The 22,146-nt window shown below is 37.0% G+C and overlaps 1 protein-coding gene across 4 annotated transcripts in view; it reads left to right on the top strand.

Annotated features, from left to right (window-relative positions):
• Window positions 1–9,313: 9,313 nt before the first annotated feature.
• Window positions 9,314–22,146, top strand: part of LOC143247571 (discoidin domain-containing receptor 2-like) — a 384,888-nt gene continuing 372,055 nt past the window's right edge. For 2 of the 4 annotated variants that reach the window (XM_076495857.1, XM_076495853.1), the window contains exon 1: window positions 9,314–9,862. The gene's annotated coding sequence lies outside the window, so the exon portion shown is untranslated. The remainder of the gene's footprint in view (window positions 9,863–22,146) is intronic. The other 2 variants (XM_076495861.1, XM_076495859.1) reach the window with 1 other exon arrangement.

Raw genomic sequence — 22,146 nt, 5'->3', positions numbered from 1 at the left:
GGTGAAATGAAAATAATTAAATTGTTTCGCTTGTGCTTCATCGAAACGTCTTCAGCATGTTCGACAAGTTCTGCGGCAAAACAAAATTGTTTGTTTTGAAATTCACCACAAGAGGGCTATCATCACCAGTCGTCCCTCATTTAATAGCGTTTGTTTGTTTTTGGAATTTCGCACAAAGCTACTCGAGGGCTATCTGTGCTAGCCGTTCCTAATTTAGCAGTGTAAGACTAGAGGGAAGGAAGCTAGTCATCACCACCCACCGCCAACTCTTGGGCTACTCTTTAACCATCGAATAGTGGGATTGACCGTCACATAATAACGCCCCCACGGCTGTGAGGGCGAGCATGTTTGACGCGACACCGATGCGAACCCGCGACCCTCGGATTACGAGTCGCACGCCTTAACACGCTTGGCCATGCCGGGCCAATTTAATAGCGAAGGAAGGCAGCTAGTTATCACCACCCACTGCCAACTCTTGGCCTACTTTTTTGTCAATGACTAGTGGGATTGACCGTAGATTATAACGCCCTCCGTGGTTGAAAGGGCTGGCATATTTGATGGGGCAAAGATTTGAACTTGCGACCCACATATTACGATTCAATCTCTTTAATCGCCGAGTCAAGCTAGACCTAACCAAGATAGAAAAACGTTTGTAAATAAAAAATCAACCTCTCTAATTGCCTGGTCAAGCTAGGCCTTACCAAGATAGGAAAACGTTTGTAAACAAAAAATCAACCTCTCTAATTGCCTGGTCAAGCTAGACCTAAGCAAGATAGGAAAACGTTTGCAAATAAAAACGGGGACACTTGAGAGTTCATTATTCTTGTTTCGTAATGCGAGAAACCCACTTGAAGTAAAAATGTATCTCAGGACGCCTGATGTGGTTAATAACACTTTTACCAAAATAAAGTAGAGAACAACGTTTCGACCTTCTTAGATCATCTTCAGGTAACATCTCTGTTAACATGAAGATGAGCAAAGAAGGCCGAAACGTTGTTTTCTACTTTATTTTAGTGAAAATCTTTAAAACCCACACCAGGCGTCCTGAGATACGTTATTCTTGTTTAATCAGTGATGACGAGAAACCCCACTTGCAGAGAAAATATATATATCTAAAAACGGCTCGTTTGGGTTGAGAAAATTTTTTTATGTAGAGGAGCGAACAACGTTTCGACCTTCTTCGGTCATCTCCCTTAAAACATGTGGTCAGCTATCTGTAATTTACCGATTTATAAGTGAAACTGATAATGACCGAAGAAGGTCGAAACGTTGTTCGCTCCACTACATAAAAAAAAATTTCTCTAACCAAACGTACCGTTTTTACATAGATATGTTATTCTTGTTTTCCTGGTGACACGGTCCTTTGAAATTAGAATTTTCCCAGAGGCCATTGCTTCAGAACATTGATATTCGAGCTTTTCCATGCTCTCATGTTTCCAAAACAATAAAATTAGGATTTTACAAGTGGTCATTCCTTCAGAACATTGATATTAGAGCTTTTCTATGCTCTCATTCTTCCAGAACATTAAAATTAGAGTTTCTCCACGTGACCATTCCTTCAGAACATTGATATTAGAGCTTTTCTGTGCTCTTATTCTTCCAGAACATTAAAATTAGAGTTTCTCCACGTGACCATTCCTTCAGAACATTGATATTAGAGCTTTTCTGTGCTCTCATTCTTCCAAAACATTAAAATTAGAGTTTCTCCACGTGACCATTCCTTCAGAACATTGATATTAGAGCTTTTCTGTGCTCTCATTCTTCCAAAACATTAAAATTAGAGTTTCTCCATGTGACTATTCCTTCAGAACATTGATATTAGAGCTTTTCTATGCTCTCATTCTTCCAAAACATTAAAATTAGAATATTACGAGTGGTCATTCCTTCAGAACATTGATATTAGAGCTTTTCTATGCTCTCATTCTTCCAGAACATTATAATTAGAGTTTCTCCATGTGACCATTCCTTGTGTGACCAACACAATCCGAGATTCACGCCGTACACCGAATATTCTCGAAAACCACCAAGCATCCGACCAGCTACATGAAAATTGTTACAACCACCAAACAGTATACCGACACCATCCTGCGAAACGGGTGCTATTACCATATATTCCATTTCTGTGCTGAACGTCCCCATCGACGCTCATATAATCCGAGACTACCCAAACAACCAGAACCTGTTTTGCCTCTCATTGTTTCACCTAAACTACGCATACACCCCCCGCAACCTATTTTTAGTTCATTACCTGTACAACCGCCCTCCCACTCAACCCAAATCCCCATCAATATGACCCACAACTTTACTCAGACAACTGATGACACCTCCGCTGACCAAGCATCGATCAAACCACAATATAGCAGCAAATTTACCCAGACAGTGTTCAGTCCAATTAATCTGAAAACGGTGCCTGAGTCTAAACCTATTCAAGTCACCCTTGAGGACCAATCAACTTCTACTGACAAGCCCTCAACCATCTCGAAAGCCAGCCAAGCCAAATTTTCCAGAAAGCATAAATCTTCCCAAACAATAGAGGAATTTCCTGATAACCCATCTTTGAAAATTCAGACACCTCGTTCACCGCAACCAAGCCCATCATGGAGCATTGACCAAGTTTATGACCCAGACTTAATCGAAGTGGCTAAATCAGCGCTCGAATCCTTGGCTAAATACTGTCTTCGGTTTTACCAAACGCCAATACTCTTTCGGTCGAAGAGAAAAACTTCCTGCCATGCCTATACCCTCCGTAGCCACGTGTTACAAATTTCCCTGCTATCCAAGGCACGGTTAGGGTAGATTATTCGGCGCCCTGACCGTGAAAGTGGGTTTTCTCGAGGCACTCCCATTTTCCCCCACAGCAAAATTATTGGGTATGCCTATACCCAGGCCCTGAAAAGAGGTACGTCTTCCTATCCCGAACTTCCCCTTTATCTTTCTACACTCCTCCACTTTATGTACCGCCCCTCCCTTTCTCCTACGACTTCGTTTGTCTCCTACACGACCATATCCAACTAATCTCAAAACATGCTCTAGAAACTACCCAATGATCCAGTTTGCTCATCAAGAGGTCTTGAACCCTCAATCATGCGCGGGGCTGAAGAGAAACAAAAGTTTCTGAGCGCCCCTGGTTTGCCTTAGGGGTCTCCCTAAGGTCTTTAAAAGCAAAATTACTGTCAAGTCTAAAATGAACAAAAAAATGAAAAATGATCATTCATTCAGAACATTGATATTAAAGCTTTTCCATGCTTTCATTCTTCCAGAACATTAACATTACAGTTTCTCCATGTGACAGTTCCTTCACGACATTTATATTAAAGCTAATCCATGCTCTCATTCTAACACAACATTAAAATTAGAGTTTCTCCATGTGACCATTCCTTCAGAACATTGATATAAAGCTTTTCCATGGTCTCATTCTTCCAGAACATTAAAATTAGAGTTTCTTCATGTGACCATTCGTTCAGAACATTGATATTAAAACCTTCCCATGCTCTTATTCTTCCAGAATATTAAAATTAGAGTTTCTCCATGTGACCATTCCTTCAGAACATTGATATTAAATCTTTTCCATGGTCTCATTCCTCCAGAACATTTAAATTAGAGTTTTTCCATGTGACCATTTCTTCAGAACATTGATATTAGAGAATTTCCATGCTCTCATTCTTCCAGAACATTAAAATTAGAGTTTCTCCACGTGACCATTCCTTCAGAACATTGATATAGAAGCTTTTCCATGGTCTCATTCTCCCAGAACATTGAGATAAGAGTTTTTCCATGTGACCATTCTTTCACAACATTCATATTAGAGCTTTTCCATGGTCTCATTCTTCTAGAACATTAAATATAGTGTTTTTCCATGTGGCCATTCCTTCAGAACATTGATGTTAAAGCTTTTTCCATGGTCTCATTCTTCCAGAACATTGAGATTAGAGTTTCTCCACGTGACCATTCCTTCAGAACATAGTTATTATATTTTTTCCGTGCTCTCATTCCTCCAGAACACTAAAACTAGAGTTTCTTCATGTGACCATTCGCTCAGAACATTGATATTAGAGCTTTCCCATGCTCTTATTCTTCCAGAATATTAAAATTAGAGTTTCTCCATGTGACCATTCCTTCAGAACATTGATATTAAATCTTTTCCATGGTCTCATTCCTCCAGAACATTTAAATTAGAGTTTTTCCATGTGACTATTCCTTCAGGACATTGATATTAAATTTTTCCATGCTCTCATTTTTCCAGAACATTAAAATTAGAGTTTCTCCATGTGACTATTCCTTCAGAACATTGATATTAAAGCTTTTCCATGGTCTTATTCTCCAAGAACATTAAGATGAGATTTTCTCCATGTGACCATTCCTTCATAACATTCATATTAGAGCTTTTCCATGCTCTCATTCTTCCAGAACATTAACATTACAGTTTCTCCATGTGACAATTCCTTCACGACATTTATATTAAAGCTAATCCATGCTCTCATTCTAACACAACATTAAAATTAGAGTTTCTCCATGTGACCATTCCTTCAGAACATTGATATTAAAGCTTTTGCATGGTTTCATTCATCCAGAACATTAAAATTAGAGTTTCTCCATGTAACCATTCCTTTAGAACATTGATATTAGAGCTTTTCTATGCTCTCATTCTTCCAGAACATTAAAATTAGAGTTTTTCCATGTGGCCATTCCTTCAGAACATTGATATTAAAGCTTTTCCATGGTCTTATTCTCCCAGAACATTAAGATGAGAGTTTCTCCATGTGACCATTCCTTCATAACATTCATATTAGAGCTTTTCCATGGTCTCATTTTTCTAGAACATTAAATATAGTGTTTCTCCATGTGACCATTCCTTCAGAACATTGATGTTAAAGCTTTTTCCATGGTCTCATTTTCCAGAACATTAAGATTAAAGATTCTCCATGTGACCATTTTTTCAGAACGTCGAAAGTAGAATTTTCTCAGTGACCTTTCCTTCACATTATTAATACTAGAACTTTTCAGTGTGGTCATTCCTTTAGAATATTTAAATTAGAATTTTCCCAAAGGCCATTCCTTCAGAACATTGATATTAGAGCTTTCCTTAGCGGTCATTTTCACAAAACATAGAATTAGAACTTTTCCAAGAGTCCATTGTTTCACAATATTTCTACAGAAAAAACAACAACAAGTGATTAGAATGACATTTAATTTGTACTTAGTCAAATGTACACACAGTCACAATTATATTAACATTCTCGCGTTTTGTGTATTAGTATAACTCTGGTTTAAGCAGACTGTAGGATCATAAAGCAATATATAGATGTGTAATTTGGTGTTGAGAAACATCGGACTGTTTTCTTTATATACAGATTATAATATTATGTACACCCGCGTGTTGTACAATGGGTTGGTCAAAGAAAAATTAAAAACCTGACATGAGCTTAAAGGGAATAGCTAAAACAAAATCAATAAATAGGTAGATAAAATTAAAGAACTTAAATTATTGTTAAAGGTTTGAAAATCTGAATAAAATATTGTAAACAAATACAGTATGTTTAAAAGATACAGGTTTAATTATTGAGAACCAAAACTTATTAGTCATTATTATACACTCTGCATCTAGCACAGAAAATTAATAGAACTGATCCATTCGGATTTTTCAAACAAAATTAATAAGTGAATTGTGTAAGCCTGTAGCATTATCATTGTGGTTTCATGACTTACGTTTCATCTGTGTATATATATATGCAATACTGAAAATATCTATGGGGTCCAAGATCGAATTGTTTGACAACAATAAACGGCAGTTTACTCGGCATTAGAGAGAATAATATCATCAAAGACAATGTACAACGTTTAAAGTGAGACATGTATAACTTTAGGAACGCTTCTCAGCCAACAGTATCGATTGATGGCACCGTGACTGCCGATAGGTACGGGCAGATTTAAGTCCGTTATGCTACTCCCTCAAGAACACGATACTACGCACATAGCAAATGTTGTGAAACTTTTTCTTAACGTTAAAGAAATCGATGGAACATTCACTACCACGACTTAGCCTGAACAAAGTTTTCTAAGAACATTCTTGAGACTACATATGTTCACTTCAAAATTGAGAAGGATAAAAAGCCACAAAACCAGTTTTCTGGATTTTGGAGAGTACCATAGGGCATTTGGGTTGTTTGTTTGCTTGTTATCAATTTCGCGCTAAACTACATGAGAGCTATATGCGCTAGCCGTCCCTGCAACTAATCATCACCTCCACCGTTAACTCCTGGAATACTCTTTTACCAACGAATAGTGAGATTAATCATAACATAATAACGTACCACGGCTAAAAGGGCGAGCATATTTAGTGGGACGAAGGTCTGAATCCGCGATTCTTAGTTTGCGAGTCATGCTCCCTACCCACCTGGCCATGCCAGACCTTGCAAACTTTGAATGGTACATTTGATATGATGTGTTTTTTTTCAACATTGCTACGTTACGTGTTCAGATATTTGCACAGTTTTTTTTCACGTGTATTACAATTTGATATAACTTCAACCTCTTTCTACATTTTTGTATATGAAGTTATATTGTTGTTTGTTGTTTTTGAAAAGAGGTAGAACTGGAACATTCAGTGTCAACAACACGTTAAGTGGTCAAGTCAGAGACTTGTCAGAGTTCAGGTCTAGCCTCTTCCAAGTTTACACAGACCAGAAGGAAGGCAACCAGACAACAGAACTCCATCGTCTCAAGGGCTTTGTCCATCTCCTTTGAACCGAATCATCGTGGTATTTTTAAAACGCACTTACGTATAAAGAGGCAAAGTGGTTCATCTATACTAAATCTTGAACTCCCAACCTGATGACCCACAGGCTAACATGGCAGCCACAAAGCCACGCCCTGTTCTTCAATGTGATGGAGTTTTAATTGTGGCTTATAATTTAACTATATACACAAACAATGACTGCTTAAAAGAATTATAATAAACTGTACTTTGTTTACTTGAAATTATATAATCAATATTAACACTTGATATTCTAAAACTCTAAATGATATTTTAAGGTATCCAAAGATAAGTCATCTGAACAGTCTCTAATGGCAAGAAATTTGAAACCAGGTACATAATGAACCGACATTTAGCTAATAATATTATATTGCAAAATATTAATTACAAATTAATTAATTTTACTAATTTTCATTTATTCATACATAAACTGAAAACAGAATATAAGCTGAAAATCAAGCCTACGTTATCTACAGACTTATTTAATCAAAACTGACAAGTTTTGCATTTTAGATTTTAATTCGTTCACAGAAATAACATCAGTCCAACAAAATTCTAATTAAACTAATTCCGTCTTTCCTAGTGAGATTTCATACGTTTTATAAAGAAGTAATTTATTTCCATAATATCTTATCTTGTGTCAGGAACAGATTTAGGAACATTGAGTTATATTATAAAACAGTAATTAACTTAATCGCTATAGGAATTGATTTCAAGCTATGGATTATTGCTTTCTATTTGAAGTTTACCACGCGATATGTGCTGGCTACAATTTTTGTACTTACAACGATTAGTTCGATTTAAATATTATTTATAAAACAAAATAAGCCATGTTTATCAAATAAACGAGATTCGACTCGTAATCTGAGGGTCGCGGGTTCGAATTCCCATCACACCAAACGTGCTCACCCTTTTAGCCGTGGGGGCGTTATAATGTGACGATCAATCCCACTATTCTTTGGTAAAAGAGTAGCCCAAGAGTTGACGGTGGGTAGTGATGACTAGCTGCCTTCTCTCTAGTCTTAGATTGCCACATTAGGGACGGCTAGCGCAGATAGCCCTCGAGTAGCTTTGCGCGAAATTCAAAAACAAAAAACAAACTTTCTGTTTGTCTCTCTATAACTTATTTATTTATTCATCCACTTTCGTCTCCACTTATTTGAAAATCTACGAATGGATTAAAAAACTTTAATTTTGTTTGCCAATCTTCTAATAACCATTTATTAAATATTATTTATATTATTATACGCAGATGTATAAACAATAACGACAATAGCTGTATTAATAATAATCTCTTCAAGTCTTTAAACATTTTGTTTGAAAAATATGTATTCATTAAATTAGTTATTCTAAAGTAACAAATAAAAGCAGGAGCTGAGTTACGTTATTATGAAGAAAAATATATTCGCTACGTTTACGTGTAGGAAAATGACTGTGTTAAGTTATCATGAGCTGGAATCACTGCGTTATGTCGTCATAAAGAAAAATTACTGAGTTAGTTTATTGTAAAGGTAAATCGATGTGTTACGTTACTACGAAGCAAAAAATAGTTCGGTGATGTCATTACTGAGTAAAAATCACCGAGTTATCTTCTCGTGAGGATAAATCACTTGGTTATATTAACATGAAGGTTTTGTTTGGTTGGTTTGAGTTTTGCGCAAAACTACACGAGGGCTATCTGCGCTAACCGACCCTAATTAAGCAGTGTAAGACCAGCGGGAAGGCTGCTAGTCATCACCACCCACCACCAAATTTTGGGCTACTCTTTTACCAACGAATAGTGGGATTGGCCGTAACATTATAACGCCCCCACGGCTGAAAAGGCGAGCATGTTTGGTGTGACGGGGATTTGAACCTCAACCCTCAGATTATGAGTCGAGTGCCTTAACCACCTGGCCATGCCAGGCCAACATGAAGGTAAATGCCTGTGTTACGATATCATAAGGAAAAAGGTTTTACGTTAACTTTTGATCATAAAAAAATGCGAGCTACGTTTTCATAAGATAAAGTCGCTATTACAAATTTCACGTTATTATTAGAAAACGTTTCGTGTTTTTACCTGATCGTAAGAAAGTCATGTTTTTAATATTGTAGTGTGATGTTTAGATAGAAACTTTGTGTTATTAATGAAGAAAAATAACATAAAAAAAACCAAAGACAAAAAAAAATTACATTTCCTCTTGGCATTCTGTAATATTACAGTAAAAATGGCTAGTTTATCATGTAGCATCTACAGTAAACGTAAAAGCTAGGACTGAAAATTAGGAAGACTTCTAGGGAGTTTATTTTATTTTATTTTATTTCTATTACATTCTTCATACCCATTTTTCCTTCGCGAAACACAATTGGCTAACTCTTTCTAACGTTTCTAACAATCGAGGTGATGGCTTAATGAACAAATATTGAATGAAGCACTGCTCAAGTACTCGGGTCATTACCTGCGTTTGAACTAGCTCGAAGTTCTCTTTCTTCCGGTAGAGGGCTCTGACAATATCACCAAGGTACAAAATCTTCTTTGCTGCTTGCTCGAAATGATTCACTCCTCGTGCTTTCGCGATTGTGTACCTCGCACGAGCTGGAGGAACGTGAAGCAAGCTATGTGATTACCTTATGAATTCAATCACCAGAGTATTGTAGTGTCTTGTTTGTTATAAGCGACACCCACGTATTAGACTAGCAGTATCAGCTTGAAGTTCTATTACATTAGAAAAACTTTACGTATATAGGTGTATCGCTTAAATACTCATTTCTGTTTCTTTACCTTCATGTAAAGAGTTAACATTAGAACCATTTTCAAACGGTCTAATATTAACAAGAACTGATCGGTAAACAGCACACCGGCAATGGAAAAGTTAATACCTGAATAATGACAGCCTATTAACCTCAACCAGAAAAATCCGAAAACAATTTCTTCCTTGTGAACATTTTCAATAACTCAAGCACTTCTTAACCCTAGGAAGATTTCTTAACGTTGAGAAACAATGATACTGTTATAGACATACTGACGAAGCTTCCCGTTTTACTTTAAAAGACCGGTGTATTCGCATCAACAGTTGGTCACCTCATTCAAACAAGGATTCTGTCTTTATGGGAGCCCAAATAAATCAGGTAAGAATTTGTCTTGCTTAAGACCAAGGGGTTCTTCAGTTAATTGGTTACCAATCAAAGAAACTGTTTTATTTCTGTTCAATAGATAGTTGAGTAACGATTGGTAGTTACAGACGAAATGCGAAAGAATATATTTTATTGGATAGTTAGTAGAACTTATCCTTACAGATTTAAAAGTGAAAGAAATAATTTCATTTCTATTTAATGATTATTTGAACTATGCATTTATATCTATTTATTATCAGAACAACAACAAAAAGAACCACTCCTGAGATTGTGCAAACCAAAAACGCACCGTCTTACGTATTTATTGCACGTATTCTGAAGACAATAAAAAAAAAAGGATGTTTTTGTTACATTTAGCTGGTTATCTGGAATTTTAAACGGCTGACAACAGAACAGGCAATAAGCCCTTATGTCTGCTTTTAACAGAATGGCTGGGTTAACTATCACGTTTATAGTGCTTTCACAACTAAAAGGACGGGGCATGTTGCCGCCCCCTAGTGGCGAAGTGTTATTTCCGTGGACTTACACTTCTAGAAACTCGGTCTGGATACACTTGGTGGGCAGAGTACAGGTAGCCCTTTGTGTAGCTTTGTGTTTAATAGCAAACAGTAACCAACAGCGGAGCACTTTCAGTGGTTCGAACCTTGGACTTTCGAATCCGCAGCCTGACACGTTAACTGCTGAACCACGTACTATCCCCGTTAATAGTTGAAAAAAATCGAATCTTTCCATTTAATCCAATGTTAATCTGTACTGATTTTCAATCGCGATAAAATAATTTATATGAATTTGACTTTTCTGTTTCAGGTTTATTTCGTCCACTGATGCCATTGTGATCAGTATGCTATTCCGGAGTATTCATTATGTATTCGTAATTATAGAAGAATAGCCCTTTCATTACTCGTAAAATATCTACTTCTAAAAACTCAAAATTAATGTCCAAAGGTTTGACTGACTTGCTTTTATCGTATTCAACAATTGTATCATTCAACCGTTGCAACACTTGTTGTAAAAAATTAAACAACTCTGGAATAACTCATTTTCTGTATCAAATACAGTCTGTAAGATGTAATTAGTAAGACTAATACAGTCGGTAAGATGTAATTAGTGGGACTAGTACAGTCGGTAAGATGTAATTAGTGGGACTAATACAGTCGGTAAGATGTAATTAGTAGAACTAATACAGTCGGTAAAATTAAATTAGTGGGACTAGTACAGTCCGTAAGATGTAATTAGTGGGACTAATACAGTCGGTAAGATGTAATTAGTGGGACTAATACAGTCGGTAAGATGTAATTAGTGGGACCAATACAGTCGGCAAGATGTAATTAGTGGAACTTATACAGATGGCAAGATGTAATTAGTGGGACTAGTACAGTCGGTAGGATGTAATTAGTAACACCAATACAGACGGTAAACAGTAATTAGTGGGACCAATACAGTCGGTAAGATGTAATTAGTGGAACTTATACAGATGGTAAGATGTAATTAGTGGGACCAATACAGTCGATAAGATGTAATTAATGTAACTAATACAGATAATAAGCTGTAATTAGTGGGACCAATACAGTCGGTAAGATGTAATTAGTAAAACCAATAGAGACGGTAAGATGTAATTAGTAGAACTTATACAGATGATAAGATGTAATTAGTGGGACTAGTACAGATGGTAAGATGTAATTAGTAGGACTAGTACAGTCGGTAAGATGTAATTAGTGGAACCAATACAGTCGGTGAGACGTAATTAGTGGGACTAGTACAGATGGTAAGCTGTAATTAGTGGGACCAATACAGTCGGTAAGATGTAATTAGTAGAACTTATACAGATGGTAAGATGTAATTAGTAGGACTAGTACAGTCGGTAAGATGTAATTAGTGGAACTAATACAGATAATAAGCTGTAATTAGTGGGACCAATACAGTCGGTAAGATGTAATTAGTAGAACTTATACAGATGGTAAGATGTAATTAGTAGGACTAGTACAGTCGGTAAGATGTAATTAGTGGAACCAATACAGTCGGTGAGATGTAATTAGTGGAACTAATACAGATGGTAAGCTGTAATTAGTAGGACCAATACAGTCGGTAAGATGTAATTAGTAAGACCAATACAGTCGGTAAGATGTAATTAGTAAGACCAATACAGTCGGTAAGATGTAATTAGTAGAACTTATACAGATGGTAAGATGTAATTAGTAAGACCAATACAGTCGGTAAGATGTAATTAGTATGACCAATACAGTCGGTAAGATGTAATTAGTAAGACCAATACAGTCGGTAAGATGTAATTAGTAGAACTTATACAGATGGTAAGATGTAATTAGTGGGACCAATACAGTCGGTAAGATGTAATTAGTGGAACTAATACAGATGGTAAGCTGTAATTAGTGGGACCAATACAGTCGGTAAGATGTAATTAGTGGGACTACTGCAGTCGGTAAGATGTAGTTAGTGGGACTAGTACAGTCGGTAAGAGGTATTTAGTGGGACTAGTACAGTCGGTAAAATGTAATTAGTAAGACCAATAGAGACGGTAAGCAGTAATTAGTGGGACACAGTCGGTAAGATGTAATTAGTGGATCTAATACAGACGGTAAGATGTAATTAGTGGGACTAATACAGTCGATAAGATGTAATTAGTAAAACCAATACAGTCGGTAAGATGTAATTAGTAAGACCAATACAGTCGGTAAGATGTAATTAGTAAGACCAATACAGTCGGTAAGATGTAATTAGTAGAACTTATACAGATGGTAAGATGTAATTAGTAGGACCAATACAGTCGGTAAGATGTAATTAGTGGAACTAATACAGATGGTAAGCTGTAATTAGTGGGACCAATACAGTCGGTAAGATGTAATTAGTGGAACTAATAGAGTCGGTAAGCACTAATTAGTGGGACTAGTACAGTCGGTAAGATGTATTTGGTGGGACTAGTACAGTCGGTAAAATGTAATTAGTAAGACCAATAGAGACGGTAAGCAGTAATTAGTGTGACCAATACAGTCGGTAAGATGTAATTAGTGGGACTACTGCAGTCGGTAAGATGTAATTAGTGGGACTAGTACAGTCGGTAAGAGGTATTTAGTGGGACTAGTACAGTCGGTAAAATGTAATTAGTAAGACCAATAGAGACGGTAAGCAGTAATTAGTGGGACACAGTCGGTAAGATGTAATTAGTGGATCTAATACAGACGGTAAGATGTAATTAGTGGGACCAATACAGTCGGTAAGATGTAATTAGTAGAACTTATACAGATGGTAAGATGTAATTAGTGGGACCAATACAGTCGGTAAGATGTAATTAGTGGAACTAATACAGATGGTAAGCTGTAATTAGTGGGACCAATACAGTCGGTAAGATGTAATTAGTGGAACTAATAGAGTCGGTAAGCACTAATTAGTGGGACTAGTACAGTCGGTAAGATGTATTTGGTGGGACTAGTACAGTCGGTAAAATGTAATTAGTAAGACCAATAGAGACGGTAAGCAGTAATTAGTGTGACCAATACAGTCGGTAAGATGTAATTAGTGGGACTACTGCAGTCGGTAAGATGTAGTTAGTGGGACTAGTACAGTCGGTAAGAGGTATTTAGTGGGACTAGTACAGTCGGTAAAATGTAATTAGTAAGACCAATAGAGACGGTAAGCAGTAATTAGTGGGACACAGTCGGTAAGATGTAATTAGTGGATCTAATACAGACGGTAAGATGTAATTAGTGGGACTAATACAGTCGATAAGATGTAATTAGTAAAACCAATATAGATGGTAAGCTGTAATTAGTGGGACCAATACAGTCGGTAAGATGTAATTAGTAAAACTAATACAGATGGTAAGCTGTAATTAGCGGGACCAATACAGTCGGTAAGATGTAATTAGTGGAACTAATAGAGTCGGTAAGCACTAATTAGTGGGACTAGTACAGTCGGTAAGATGTATTTAGTGGGACTAGTACAGTCGGTAAAATGTAATTAGTAAGACCAATAGAGACGGTAAGCAGTAATTAGTGGGACACAGTCGGTAAGATGTAATTAGTGGAACTAATACAGATGGTAAGCTGTAATTAGTGGGACCAATACAGTCGGTAAGATGTAATTAGTGGAACTAATACAGTCGGTAAGATGTAATTAGTAAAACCAATAGAGACGGTAAGATGTAATCAGTGGAACTTATACAGATGGTAAGATGTAATTAGTGGGACTAGTAAGATGTAATTAGTGGATGGTAAGATGTAATTAGTGGGATCAATACAGTCGGTAAGATGTAATTAGTGGAACTAATACAGATAATAAGCTGTAATTAGTAAAACCAATAGAGATGGTAAGATGTAATTAGTAGGACTAGTACAGTCGGTAAGATGTAATTAGTAAGACCAATACAGACGGTAAGATGTAATTAGTGGGACCAATACAGTCGGTAAGATGTAATTAGTGGAACTAATACAGTCGGTAAGATGTAATTAGTAAAACCAATACAGACGGTAAGATGTAATTAGTAGGACTAGTACAGTCGGTAAGATGTAATTAGTAAGACCAATACAGACGGTAAGCAGTAATTAGTGGGACCAATACAGTCGGTAAGATGTAATTAGTGGAAGTAATACAGATGGTAAGCTGTAATTAGTGGGATCAATACAGTCGGTAAGATGTAATTAGTGGAACTAATACAGTCGGTAAGATGTAATTAGTAAACCCAATAGAGACAGTAAGATGTAATTAGTGGAACTTATACAGACGATAAGATATAATTAATGGACATATGTGTTTATTTTGCAGTTAAGCACAAAGACGTACGATGGGATCTTTGTTCACTACCCACTAGAGGAATGTAAACGATATTTCTAACGATGTAAGTCTACAGACACGCCGCTGGGATTGAGAGAGTATATATGTGTTTTATAAAAGCAAAGCAACATCGGGCTCTCTGCTGAGCCCCTCAAAGGGAATCGAGCCCCTGATTTTAGCGTTGTAAATCCGTAGACATACGTAGACATTGGTAGAGACAAAAAGCACTAATTAATTGGATTAAATGAAATATAAATATTTTTGAAGCTTACATTTTATATGTTGTAATATATTTTACAACCAACAAAGTCACGGTCCCACAAACAACTTGGTGCATAAATAACCTTGGACTTTTACCTAAAAAGCCCATGAATGGTCCTTTCGATATATAGGGTTAATGTTTCGTTGTTATTAACTGTATTATAGCTACCAAGGATGGAATACCTGACACAATGTGTGTAAAGTCTACTGTTGATAGAGGTTTTGGTTTTCGTTTACTATTGTATCAGTTTAATCTTGTTAAGATGTGAAGCAACTTTACGAACAAAGGAAGGTCGTTTACGAATTCGGAGATCACGCGATGTACGTTACAGCGCAGTTCCATGCCAGATCGAAGCATACGCAAAACACATTACGTCGTACACAAATGCATTTATAACTTAATGTGATCCATGTTTATTTTTATATAGTAAAGGTAGAAAAATGTGTTTTGTGTGTGCGTGCGTAGAGCTATCTGTCTACGTGTGTTTAGTACATGTTTTATGGACTTCGGTTTATTTCATATATGTCATTGCTAATGAAGCCAGTAAGGTATTACTTTACTGGCGAGTCACTGTTTCTACGAGGGTAAATATCGAGGCTCCTCAATGCGTATCTGAAGACATAACTTTCTTGTCGTCTCTTGTCTAAGAGCTGCAAGCCTATAAACAAAACCTTCCGTACACGAGTTTAATAAAATTATTTATATCTCTCTAGATCGATCATTTTTTTTTCATAAAGTAAATTATTATGAATTTAATACTAATAAAACAAACAAGTTTTATTAGTATTAAAAACGGTACAAAGTGAGCTATGTTGTCCAGTGTAAGGAAATTTGATTAAATAAAGTGTTTCAAGTCAACCTTAGTCGAAATCGTTACCAGTTTAACAATGCGATGTCTTACTATAAAAATAATTAATTAAGTAATTACCTTTAGCCAAAGTAACGTAATTCAAATACTTATAAATGTTTAGACGATTGGGTTGTGTTTAAGTGCAAAGCTGCAGAATGAGCTGTGCTAACAGTAAGTATCGAGCTCCAATATTTAGCGATAAATTTGAGAGCTCACTCATGCGACTCCATTTTATTGAAAGAAACAATAAAGGTAGCAAAAAGTTCTGAGTAAAAGTAGAAAATATTTTGTACTAATATAAGTAATACAGTTTATTTTTGAGTTCAATAACATGACTTATTACCTCTGATATCACCAGGTCAAATGTTGCAAGTGTATGTATGCTACGAGTGTCACTTTAAGTACAAAACGTTCCCTAGTGGCAAAGCGGTATGTCTGCGGACTTACAACGCTAGAAATCGGGTTTCGATGCCCGTGATGGGCAGAAGGCACAGATAGCCCTTTGTGAAGTTTTGTGCTTAATTACAAATAACAACATTAAGTACAACCTGCGTTGTACCCACCTGAGGGATCGAACCCTCGATATTAATGGTAAAACCCTGTCACCACGGAGCACTTATACATATGTAACAACGTTTTTGTTTGTTTTTTTTTACTGTAACAGTATATAGACTATCCATTTACATTACTCTGATGAGAGTTTTGAAAACTGTGTCGTCCCCCAGTGACTCAGGGGTGTGTCTGCAAACTTACAACGCTAAAATCTGGATTTCGATACCCGTGGTGGGCAGAGCACAGATAGCCCATTGTGTAGCTTTGTGCTTAATTCTAAACAACAACAAAATTGTGTACATACGTCGTGAAATTGGTTTTGAAAATTATTAAAGAAAATCCCATGAAAAAACAGTTAATACAACTTCAAAACACAAAATAATTTATTTTAATTCGACTATGTTTTATAACATTCTAAACAATAAGCACTATCTTACGGTAACAGAAAATATTATTTTTTTCCAAAATGCTAAATATTAGCGTGACAATAAAATAGAACAGTCACAAGTCCCTTAAATAGCCCGGCACGGCCAGGTGGTTAAGGCACTCGACTCGTAATCTGAGGGTCGCGAGCTCGAATCCTCGTTCCACCAAATATGCTCGCCCTTTTACTCGTGGGGTCGTTATTATGTGACGGTGAATCCCACTATTCGTTGGTAAAAGAGTAGCCCAAGAGTTGGCGGTGGGTGGTGATAACTTGCTGCCTTTCCTCTAGTCTTGTCCCCCGCTAGTGCAGCGGTATTTCTCCGGATTTACAACGCTAAAATCAGAGGTTCGAGTCCCCTCGGTGGGCTCAGCAAATAGGCTGATGTTGCTTTGCTTTAAGAAAACACACCTCTAGTCTTACACTGCTAAATTAGGGACGGCTAGCGTAGATAGCCCTTGAGTAGCTTTGCGCGAAATTAAAAACAAACAAAATCTAGCCTTGACATATCTTTAATGAAGCGTGGACTAGTGATCCATTTACCTTGCAGATTTGGTAGGTACTATAACCTTGAAGCATGCTCTGAGCAGTGAATTTAGTAGTGTCTCATATATTCACTGGGAATTCTGGAAAGGGAGGAGAAATGCGTAAGAGAGCTAGCTCCCACTGTGGATCACCCCCTCTTTCTGAATCCTATGTGGCACGTGCAAATACACCACCCAAAGCCAGATGCTGGTGGAAAAGTGTTTTACTCTATTGTGTGTTTGAGACTTGAAAGATATTGAAGTTGGTGCTGTGTGATGTTGAGTGGGAACGGGGAGAAAAACTCGGCAAAAACCGCAGTGTTATGTGTTATTTCGCCAAACGCACTCTTCACGTTCACGGGACATGCGCGTTAAACATTCGTTCAAAGCAGTTCCATTCAGTTCGGTTAACTTAGACACACGAAAAGATTTCACACTAAAACAGAAGAGACTAAAAACTATACAACATAGAAGAGGGAGACACATACTGCCTTTTATTCTCAAATCCATCACAGGGTACAATAAATTTTTATTTATATTTATTCATTCTTTATACTCTATGGATCTTATAGAAATAGTGTACTGAATTGTAAGATAAAATGAAATTTGTTATAACTTCTTTAACAGTTTAGTTGCGAAATATAAGATACATTAAGGATATCATAATGCTCTACGTTTCATGCTAATTAGTTTTAAAGGTGGAAATGGTATATATATGTGTGTGTGAAATTTAGGAGTTCTGTCTGTCTGCCCCTTTGAATATCTTTCCAGGAGTAAGGTTAGTAATTGCTGGTTTTTTGGTTGTTGTTTTTTTTTGCTTTAGTTTAAATCATTATTTTACCTGCTTCGCTTTAAAAACCCTGTTATCGATCCATTTTGGATTTTCAATTTTTTCATCTTGTCTTCTTCCTTCTAATTCACGGCCCGGCACAGCCAGGTGGTTAAGGCACTCGAATTGTAATTCGCGGGTTCAAATCTCCGTCACACCAAACATGCTCGCTCTTTCAGCCGTGGGGGCGTTATAAAGTGACGATCTATCCCACTAAGAGTTGGCGGTGGGTGGTGATGACTAGCTGCCTTCCCTCCAGTCTTGCCCCCCGCTAGTACAGCGGTATGTCTCCGTATTTACAACGCTAAAATCAGGGGTTCAATTCCCCTCAGTGGGCTGAGCAGATATCCCTTTGTGACTTTGCTATACGAAAAACACACAAACACACCCTCTAGTTTTACATTGCTAGATTAGGGACGGCTAGCGCAGATAGCCCTCGTCTAGCTTGCGCGAAATTCAAAACAAACCAACCTCTTGTCTATAATTTTAAAATTATTGATGGCTAGTGGAGATTTACCCCCGATAGACTTGCGCAAAAATACAAATCGAAAACAAAGGATGAGACATCATGAGGGCTGTTTGTTTTCCTTATCTCTCGTTTTCCTTCTTCATTAGTGTTTTATATCTTGTTTTGATGAATAACTTTTTTCCATATTTTTGTCTTTATTCTAATTATAACGAAATGTCCCTACCTTCCAAATTGCCTCCTTCCCTGTGTGTTGAAACGTATATACGCCTGGTTTCTGTACTTCACTTTGGTCTGGTCATGAAGAGGCCAGAAGAGGTGATTTTTATGTATACCACCATGCTTACATTGTTAATCTTACAACGGATCTGGCTCATTACGACAATGATGAATGGTACACTGCAGCCAATTGGTTTGGTGGCGTCCTCTAGAGACTAGGAACTTTAAAGGTTTGCATTTATTACACTGGCTTGTGTTCATTTGAGTGGAAATTATTTATTACGGTCTTGTTTGGCGCTGCCACTGTCTGCCAACTTTGTCAATAGGAAGTTAACATATGTAGCAGATGGGGTGCAGATGGCATTGTAGATGGAAACATGGAAGAAAAAGGAAAACTTATCTTACAGAACTAGACTTAACTACCGTAATTTTTCAAAGTAAACAGTTTAACTTATTACTGTTAAACATACGCATAAAACTATTCGATGGGCGTTTCACGTTTCATTTTATTGTTACGTGGTCTCTTCTTTTAACTCTAGTTTAATATCAGATATCCGTGTGCTGAACGTTATAGTTTCATTCAAACTGATGATTTTATGATGGTTAAACCGTTAGATTCTTCACGTTTACTCTTTTGGCTGTGAAGGATATCGGTTTAATTTGCAAAGACATTAGCAATTTGTAGTTTGGTTTGTTCAGTCGCGGGTTGGCTATTTGTTTACCACACTGGCCCACGATACTGGGCCCATAGTAACATAATCGACAGAAAACAAGGAATCGTTTGGTTTTTTTTTGTCTCTGTCCTTCTACATGCATCCTTGGAAGATATAATAATTTACGCCCATCATTGCAATAAAAAATAGTTTACACCATCCTCAGTTTATAGGAAAGCTTGTTTGTTTGTTTTTGGAATTTCGCACAAAGCTACTCGAGGGCTATCTGTGCTAGCCGTCCCTAATTTAGCAGTTTAAGACTAGAGGGAAGGCAGCTAGTCACCACCACCCACCGCCAACTCTTGAGCTACTCTTTTACCAACGAATAGTGGGATTGACCGTCACATTATAACGCCCCTACGGCTGAAAGGGCGAGCATGTTTGGCGCGACCGGGATGCGAACCCGCGACCCTCATATTACGAGTCGCACGCCTTGACACGCTTGGCCATGCCGGGCCTTATAGGAAAGCATCGGTTTCCTTTTTAAACTGCTATAAAGTGTTATTTTCCCCTACTGCCATCGGATACTCATTCCATTATTCAATTACCCCATTAAAAAAATAAAACGTTCTTAACATATGATTCCCAAAATAAATATTCCATTCAATTCCTCTAATTATCGATATGTCCTCCTGCGTATTTTACAAAGAAACCGATTGATTGCCTTAATAACTTTGGTCCATTGTTTACTCTGTGCTGCATGAGGAAAATAAACCCATAATATTACTCAATAGAATGTAAAATGTGGACCCGATCCATAGAGAGAAATGTGAAAACAAATTGGTAGAATCAGGTTTAAGATAAATAGAGAGATACACATACTGTGCTGAACTTGTTGCGGTACTGTTTAGTATCTCCAGTTTGCCTTGGTTTCAACAAATGAAATTGTACAGTGCTGACGAATGGTTGTTTTGGATTTAACATTTATAACCACTTTTCTTTAATTTAAGGTATATATTTCGTTCCTTTGACGTACAAAGATAAGATCCTGTAGCTATTAAGAAAGTGATTGTTTAGATTTAATAAATAAATGATTTTTACTGGATAAATATTTCTTCTAAATAATTTAACTCAACTGACAGTGTTTTCTGTAAGTTAAACAGTGTAAATCAACCGACAGTATTTCGTTCAATTTAAACAGTCTAGCTCAGCTGGCAGTGTTTTCTCTATGTTAAACAGTGTAAATCAATATTTCGTCTAAATGAAACACTAAATCGACTGACAGAATTTCGTTGAAATTAACACTCTAAATCGACTGTCAAGTTTTTTTCATCAGCCCTGAGTTACTACGGTCTTTGCCAAGATCGATCGTATATACGATTACCTCAACATTTCCAAAACAAAACGTGTATACGTGTATATATTGACAGGTAAGTTGATCGTTACTGCCAGAAGGCGTTCCTACTTTTCCACTTCAGTGTTAAACAACAAATAAGATATATTGCTGGCACAGTATATAGTGAAGGACTAAGTCGTTAAAACATGCCCTATATTATCTTTAGTGGAATACCAATGAAAGTGATGTGTCTTTGTGCAACATGTGATGGTTATATGTTAAATGTTATGTGCATATGCTGGAATTTGACCTTTTTCTTGATGGTCTCGATAACTTGACAGCGTTAAGTATTGCATCAAAATCTGACTGGGATAACTTATGAGTAAATGTAATATATATATATTAGTTTCCTATCCTGCAGTGGTTCATCACTAAGTCTGAAGGCTCACATCGCTAAAAACCAGACACAATAAGAGACAGCCCATTGTCTCGCGTAACATAAAGTAAACAATACAAAGTGTTTATCATAGACGTGTGTTTCACCTCTTTTGAACACCGTTTTCGTTATATATCTGTTGGATTATAATAGTGAAACTTCAGTGAGTTTTTACTTTTGAAAATCGTGTGCCGGTATATAGGTGGCAGTAGTAACAACACGGACAATCTCTTTATTTGTCCTTTTATTCTGCAAATTATTACCCACATCAGCATCACATTGGTTGTCACTTATTCTATGGGAAAGACTGTTTGTTTGTGTTTGAATTTCGAGCACAGCTACAAGAGAATTGTCTGCGCAAGCCTTCCCTAATTTAACAGTGTAAGACTAAAAGGAAGGCAGCTAGCCATCACCATCCAGCGCCAACTCTTGGGCTTTTCTTTTACCAACGAATACTGGGATTAACCGTCACATTATAGCGCCCCACGGCTGAAAAAGCGTGCATGTTTGGTGTGGCGGGGATTCGAACCCTTGACCCTCAGATTACCAGTTTAGCGCCTTAACCACCTGGCCATGAACACAGAAGGTGTTTTTTTCTTATAGCAAAGCCACATCGGGCTATCTGCTGAGCCCACCGAGGAGAATCGAACCCCTGATTTTAGCGTTGTAAATACGTAGACTTACCGCTGTACTAGCGGGGGCCAAACACAGAAGGAACAAACCACTTTATATGATTATTACTTCGTCTTAACACGCACTATATTTCTAGAATAAATTGGCTATTATAACTCTAAAACGGCTGTCTTCTCTTTAAAATGGAACCAGTAAGGACAAGTCCCATGCTTCGCCAGATAAATAAAAAAAAGTAGGGTGGGATTTATTCTTCAGCAAATCTTTCATCTCCAACTTATCTTATATTTGTTTGTTTCCTATTTAAGCGAT

This window comes from Tachypleus tridentatus, chromosome 3 (genome assembly GCF_004210375.1).
Source record: "Tachypleus tridentatus isolate NWPU-2018 chromosome 3, ASM421037v1, whole genome shotgun sequence".
In the NCBI taxonomy this organism is placed as follows: Eukaryota; Metazoa; Arthropoda; class Merostomata; order Xiphosura; family Limulidae; genus Tachypleus; species Tachypleus tridentatus.
The sequence above is the reverse complement of the archived record's forward strand: the minus strand, read 5'-3'. Positions and strand labels throughout refer to the sequence as shown.